The 7577-nt window shown below is 40.8% G+C and overlaps 1 protein-coding gene across 1 annotated transcript in view; it reads left to right on the top strand.

The window, feature by feature from the left end:
• Positions 1 to 302: 302 nt before the first annotated feature.
• The window catches only part of ITGB2 (integrin subunit beta 2), a 107163-nt gene continuing 99888 nt past the window's right edge, over positions 303 to 7577 (top strand). Inside the window, exon 1 of the mRNA XM_040357419.1 lies at positions 303 to 678. The gene's annotated coding sequence lies outside the window, so the exon portion shown is untranslated. The remainder of the gene's footprint in view (positions 679 to 7577) is intronic.

Below are 7577 nucleotides of genomic sequence, written 5' to 3'. Positions count from 1 at the left end.
ACGCCTGCCATTTATGTGAATTGCGTATAGTGTCCTTTTCAAACGTAACAGTTTTTTTATGGGTTTACTGAAAAGTCAGCTGCGTGTGAGAAAGTTTTGCTTCCCATTATAACACTTCTAGTTCTAAATTTAGTTCTATGCTAACATTATATATGGATTTTTTTTTTTTCTAAGCAGAAAGAATTTAGCAAAATAGGCTGTTTTAAAGATTTTAGAACTGGTATTTAGGAGCTAACAACCACTTCCCTTTTAGAGCTGATAATAGAGCGTGTGTTCAGTTCTGTGGAATTAAGAGGTTTATCACATATCGACATTACACTCTGGTGACTTATTCTTCATTGTGGAATTTTACTTGTCTTCCTGTAAGTGTGCCAGAGAATTTCAGTATTTCTCTGAGAGTTGGGGGGTGGTTATGCGTCGTACTATGTAGTATTTTAAACACATTTTGAAACTGCCAAGTTTTTTTGTGGTGCTTTTTTTTTTTTTTTGACAAAAGAGGCACACCTCTGTCACCGCTCTGTCACCAGAGGAAATCAAAAAGAGGAAGATTTACATACGGCTCTGTCAGACATTTTTTTACAAGGACGTTTCTTTGTTTGCTGCAGAAAAAAGTTTAAATAATGTATTCAAAATGAATTAACAAGGACTTGCATCACATGGGATACTGACAAATCAAAGGTAAGATTAAATCATATGTAAACTAGTTTAGCAAGGATATATCACTGTTCATAAATGATGACAGGGTAGTTTTGGTTGCTTTGGGTTTCTGCGTGTATTAATTGTTTAGTTTTTTTTTTGTTTTTTTGGATATTCAGACCCCAAATAGACAGAATTACTTTCAAATTATGATTTCTTAATGATAGCCTTATTAATAATAATACATCTGTCAGTATGTCATGGTCATAATTGTTCTGTTTTCTTGCTTGAATGCTTTAAAAATATATTTTGAATTTAAAAAGGCATCAGAGTCTTTATCAAGTAACTACATATCAGTTAGTATAACTTGTATGTTGGTAAAAATACTAGAGAGTTTGATTAGAAAAAAAGAGCTCATAGAAGAGTTCCCGCTACAGTAAAACCTTGGATTGGGAGCATAATTCGTTCCGGAAGCATGCTTGTAATCCAATGCACTTGTATATCAAAGCGAATTTCCCCATAGGAAATAATGGAAACTCAAATGATTCATTCCACAACCATTTATTCATAGGTACTTCAGTTTATAGTTCATATAAAAAAAATGATAGCAATGTGACAGGTTGTGTAACCATAAAATGTCCATCCACAAATGGAATTCACCACAAGGGGATTAGACGCAAAATCCAGAGGGAGTTACAGAGTATATAAGAGAAGAGAGGCGCCTCTAAGTGTAGCAATATGGTCACATTTATTGAAGATACAACATGTAGCAACTCACATGGTTGATGGTTAAAAAAGGCACATGGCACAGGCATCTGGGGTAAAGCTGTCCACATATAAACCATCCCCTGTACCACCATTTTCAGTCTGCAATCGTGACTGCGAAGACTACCCTGCAGTAGAGCGATATGAAAATGAGGCTTGAACCGCTCGTGGAGAGCAGCGTGGAAGGGACATTGATTGCAGTGTGGAGGATGGTCTATGTGGATCCCTTTACCCCTGATGCCTGCAAACTTAGATGTGCCTGTTTTAATCATCAACCATGTGAGTTGGTAAATGTTGTACCTTCATTAAATGTAACCATATTGCTACACTTAGAGGTGCCTCTCTTCTATTTTATACTCAGTTGTGACGTGACACTGCTCTTATATCAAGACATCGCTTGTATATCAAGTCCATTTTTATTTAAAAAATAAGCTTGTCTTGCAAAACGCTCTAAAACCAAGTTACTTTCAAACCAAAGTGTTACTGTACAAAACAGTATTTTAAGCAATAGTCAACATGGATTCACGAAAGACAAAGATTGGCAAACAGATCTGATTTCTTTTTAGGAGGAAATAAGCAAAAACTTACGCCAATAACATACATTTTTCCATGCTACAATGTGCAAACGCCCCCTACAATCTAACTACAAATAAATCTCAAATGATTTAAATAGGTAAGTGTAAATAAATAAATAAAATAATATATTTAAAAATACACAAAAAAAATTATCAACAATTCATTTCATTAACCACTTAAGGACCGCCTAACGCCGATATACATCGGCAGAATGGCACGGCTGGGCACAGCCACGTACAGGTACGTCGCCTTTAGGAGCCCAGCCGTGGCACGCGCGTCATTAGTAGTAAAAAAAAAAAAAAATTATTAATAAAAATGCTATAAAACTATCCCCTATTTCGTAAATGCTATACATTTTGCACAAACCAATCGATAAACGCTTATTGTGATTTTTTTTTTACCAAAAATAGGTAGAAGAATACGTATCGGCCTAAACTGAGAACATTTTTTATTTTTTTATATCTTTTTTGGGGATATTTATTCGCTCTATTTGATTAGCGTAAAAAATAAAAACCGCAGAGGTGATCAAATACCACCAAAAGAAAGCTCTATTTGTGGGAAAAAAAGGACACCAATTTTGTTTGGGAGCCACGTCGCATGACCACGCAATTGTCAGTTAAAGCGACGCAGTGCCAAAACGTAAAAACTGGCCAAGTCCTTTACCTGCATAATGGTCCGGGTCTTAAGTAGTTAATTAGTTAATTCTTCTGGGTATTCACTTTTTGCATTTTGCAGATTTGCACTACAGTCCATTTAACATGGTTTCCTATGCAACACGTTCTGTAGTGCAAAACCTGCAAAATGCAAAAAGCACTAAAAATGCATAGATATGAATCAAGCCTAAGAAGAGGCCAATAGCGTTTTGCAGCAGTATAGTGGCACTGCTTCCGCTGACTAGATATTCAAAGTTCACAGCTCCCAGCAAAATGTCGGTCATATAAAAATAACTTATATGACTGACATCTCGCTGGAAGCTGTGGACTCGATGGGATCGTACAGTCACCAAGATCAGATTTTTATTAACTTTTTTTCATGGACTGATGTTTATGATTTTTTATGATATATATTATTATTATTATATTATTATACAGGATTTATATAGCGCCAACAGTTTGCGCAGCGCTTTACATCAGGGAAGACAGTACAGTCAGAATACAAATCAATACAGGAGGGATCAGAGGGCCCTGCTCGTTATAGCTTAGGCCTCATTTCCACTGGCGTTTTTACAGCCACGTTCCTTAGCGCTTTTTACAGCTTAAAAACGCCTGTCCATGTTATTCTATGGCTTCATTCCCACATAGGCGTTTTTGAGCTGCAAGTGGCATAGACGTTTTTGAGCTGTAAAAAAAACGTGGGACCAGGGCGTTCTGAAGCTCCAGAGTAGAGCTGTAAAAACGCCAGACGTTAAACGCTAAAAAATGCGCAAAAACGCTCAAAAACGCGACCGCGGCATTTTTTTTTTTTTTTTTTTTTTTACGAAATAAACATGGACAGGCGTTTTTAAGCTGTAAAAAAGGCTAACAACAGTGGCTGTAAAAACGCCAGTGGAAATGAAGCCTCACAATCTAGAAGGCATTTATTCACATTTTGTGCTGTGTGTTTTTTATCTGATGGTCATGCCTATATTGTTTTAAGCACTATAGTCAGATACAAACATATATATATATATATATATATATATATATATATATATATATATATATATATATATATATATATATATATAAATATATATATATTGTGAGATTGGGGGGATCAGACTCCAAGGGTAGATGCGTTTTTCAGTGAGACGCCAATCCAATACTGAGTTTTTAAGGGCTGGTAGCCCACTTTTATTTAAAAGTAAAGTTCAAAGGAAACAAAAGTAGCCCTTGCAGGGGGTTTTCATCATTCCTGTATCTTGGAAATACATCAACAATTCAGCCTCCCGGCTTTCACATTTGCCATCCGGCTGTTCAGGCCTTTAGCTTAGGCCCCAAGTTCTGCTCCTCAGAACTACCAGCTTCTTAGGCCCCGTACACACGACCGAGTTTCTCGGCAGAATTCAGCCAGAAACTCGTTCAGAGCTGAATTCTGCTGAGAAACCGACGAGTTCCTCGTCGAGCCAAATAGAGAACATGTTTTCTATTTCCTCGTTGTTCAATGAGGAAAGTTGGCTCGCCGAGATCCTCGGCGGCTTCACACAGAACTCGACGAGCAAAACGATGAGTTTTGCCCGTCGAGTTCCTCGGACGTGTGTACGGGGCCTAAGACATAAGCACACGTCTAGCTTACGTCCTGCTGCAGCTAAGCACACACCTAGCTTATCTCTTGCTGCTCCAACAGTAATCACCTCTGCCTCCTGCAGAGATGCATCCACTCTGTCTTCTCTCACAGAGCTTTTGGGAGTCACCTGACTCCTTAGCACAGACCTCCTGTCTGTGGGGTGGGGCCCTGAATGCTGCTCAGATCAGCCTTTAAAAACCCAAAACACAGCTGACCAATTAACATGTGTTTCTTTACAGAATCTGGCGTAAAGCAGCCATTTCTCCCACAGCACAGGGTCCCATCCTCACAATATATATATATATATATATATATATATATATATATAATTTTATAAAAATCCATATATATACAGCATCTCACAAAAGTGAGTACACCCCTCACATTTTTGTAAATATTTTATTATATCTTTTAATGTGACAAACACTGAAGAAATGACACATTGCTACAATTGTTATTATTTAGGTACTTATATAGCGCTGTCAAGTTACGCAGCACTTTACATGTACAATGTACATTCACATCAGTCCCTACCCTAAAGGAGCTTACGATCTAAGGTCCCTAACTCACATTCATATACTAGGGCCAATTTAGGCAGAAGCCAATTAACCTACCAGCATGTCTTTGGAGTGTAGGAGGAAACCGGAGCACCCAGAGGAAACCCACGCAGGCACAGGGAGAACATGCAAACTCCAGGCAGGTAGTGTCGTGGTCGGGATTCGAACCAGCAACCCTTTTTACTGCTAGGTGAAAGTGCTACCCACTACACTACTGTGCTACAATGTAAAGTAGTGAGTGTACATCTTGTATAACAGTGTAAATTTGCTGTCCCCTCAAAATAACTCAACACACAGCCTATAATGTCTAAACCGCTGGCAACAAAAGTGAGTACACCCCTAATGCCTTGTACACACGAGCGGAATTTCTGACGGAAAAAGTCAGACAGAAGTTTTTCATCGGATATTCCGTCCATGTGTATGCCCAGTCGGACTTTTTCCATCGTAAATTTAGACGGAATTAGATACAAAATGTTCTCAATTTTTCAGATGAAAAAAAAATTCTATCGGAATTTCCGTTCATCTGGATGCAATTCCGACAGACGAAAAACCATGCATGCTCAGAATAAAGTTGACGGAAGCATTGAACTTCATTTTTGTCGGCTCATTGTAGTGTTGTACGTCACCACGTTCTTGACGGTCGGAATTTGGTGTGACCGTGTGTATGCAAGACAGGTTGAGCGGAATTCCATCGGAAAAAACGTCTGAGTTTATTCAGATGGGAAAACGTGAAAATGTCCAAATTGGGCCCAAAGTGTCAATTTTTTGTGTGGCCACTATTATTTTCCAGCACTATCTTAACCTTCTTGGGCATGGAGTTCACCAGAGCTTCCTGGGTTTCCATTGGAGTCCTCTTTCACTCCTCCATGATGACATTACTGAGCTGGTGGATGTTAGAGACTTTATACTCCTTCACCTTCCGTTTGAGGATGCCTCACAGATGCTCTGGAGACACGCTTGATGGATCGAAATTCGTCCAGTGCCTGCTGAATCTATGGGCAGGCTGGTTGTACTGAAGTCAATCTATTACTGCCGCTGGCTATAGCAGTGGTCGTATTCTGACAGTGGGAAAACCTCCTGTCAAAATACAATAGCACAGCAGGAAAGGTTCCCTCATCAACAATTACACTGTGTTGATGGGGGAATATAGCAATTTTCTTTCCTTCAACACACAGTTGAAGGAAAGAAAATTGCATAATGTATGGCCAGCCTGAGACAAAGGAGTAGCTGTGGCTGTGGTATATTTGGGCTTTACAAAAGCATTTGACACAGTTCCCCACACATAGCTAATGTGCAACTTAGTCTACAGGCTTAGAAAATTATTTTAGATTATTAGATAGAAAATACCTAAAGGGAGGCTAAAATACCATATTTAGGGAGTAGTGGTTAATGATTCATATTCTGAATGGTCTAAGGTTATTTGTTGTGTACCCAAGGTTCAGCGTTGGGGACCCTTTTCTTTTAATTTCCCACCCCTATATGACGTCCTTGACTTTCAGGGGGATATCTGAATGATACCTGCAGCTACCTTGTTTTCATCCGGCGGTTCTGTGCACCATAAGGCCCCGTACACACGAGGGGATCTCTGCTGGAAACGGTCCGCCTGACCGTTTCCAGCGGAGATTCCTCCTCCGGATTTGGATCCGATGGCTTGTACTCGCCATCGGATCAAAATCCACGCCGAATTCATCCGCGGTGACGTGTCGCGCCGTCGCCGCGGTGATGACGCGGCGACGTGCGCGACGCTGGAATGTAAGTACTTCCACGCATGCGTCGAATCATTACGATGCATGCGAGGGAGGGGAGCGGACGGATTGATCCGGTGAGTCTGTACAGACCACCGGATCAATCCGCTGGACCCGATTCAAGCGGATACATTTCTTAGCATGCTAAGAAATTTATATCCACTTGAAATCGATCGGCCCGAGAAATCTCCGCGGATAAATATCCGCTAGGCCGTACAGACGACCGGATTTATCCGCTGGAACTGATCCGCGGATCAATCCCAGCGGATAGATCCGGTCGTGTGTACGGGGCCTAAGAATGATCATATCAGCAGTTCCGCCACTTGATCGTTCTTACGGGAGGGGACTCCCCCGCCGCCATCTGGTGCTTATCCGGGCTTTCCAGTGCCATCGGGGACCCGGAGAAAGAATCGGCCGCCACCGGATGATGACCATAGAGATTTACCAGTCATCTCTATGACTGTCGGAGGCCCAAGCGTGACGTTATGGCGTCATGTCCAGGCTGCGGATGTAAACAAAGCTGTGATGGCGGCTTTCAGCATGAGATCGGTGAGTTTTTTTTCCGATCTCATGCTTTCCGGCCTGGAAGAGAGATGTGGGGTCTTATTGACGCCGCAAATCTCCAAAAGAGGACCTGTCACGATAGATTCCTATTGCAAGGGATGTTTACATTCCTTGTAATAGGAATAAAAGGGATAAAAATGTAAAAATAAAAAAATAAAGTTTTTTTTTTCCATATAGCGTATGGCCAGCATTAGTCGCTGTTTGATCTGCAACTGCCATATTGCTGCACGCCAGCCATTTATTTGATGGTTTGACCGTTTGGTTCAGAGCATCCTTGCATGCCTTAAAGAAAAGTAGAGGTTTACAAAAAAAAGTACATACTTACCTAGATGGCTGCAGCATCGATCCAATGGTGCAGCTGTCCCCTGCCGACTCTATACCGAGAACTGAGTGATCAAAGACCACTGATCGCTCAGTTCTCGGTCTTTGGTGACTGTTATTCATTGGCCCTTGCACTGCCCCTCCAGTG

Source organism: Rana temporaria, chromosome 6 (assembly GCF_905171775.1).
Source record: "Rana temporaria chromosome 6, aRanTem1.1, whole genome shotgun sequence".
Taxonomy (NCBI): domain Eukaryota; kingdom Metazoa; phylum Chordata; class Amphibia; order Anura; family Ranidae; genus Rana; species Rana temporaria.
This window is presented reverse-complemented; position numbering and strand designations above follow the sequence as displayed.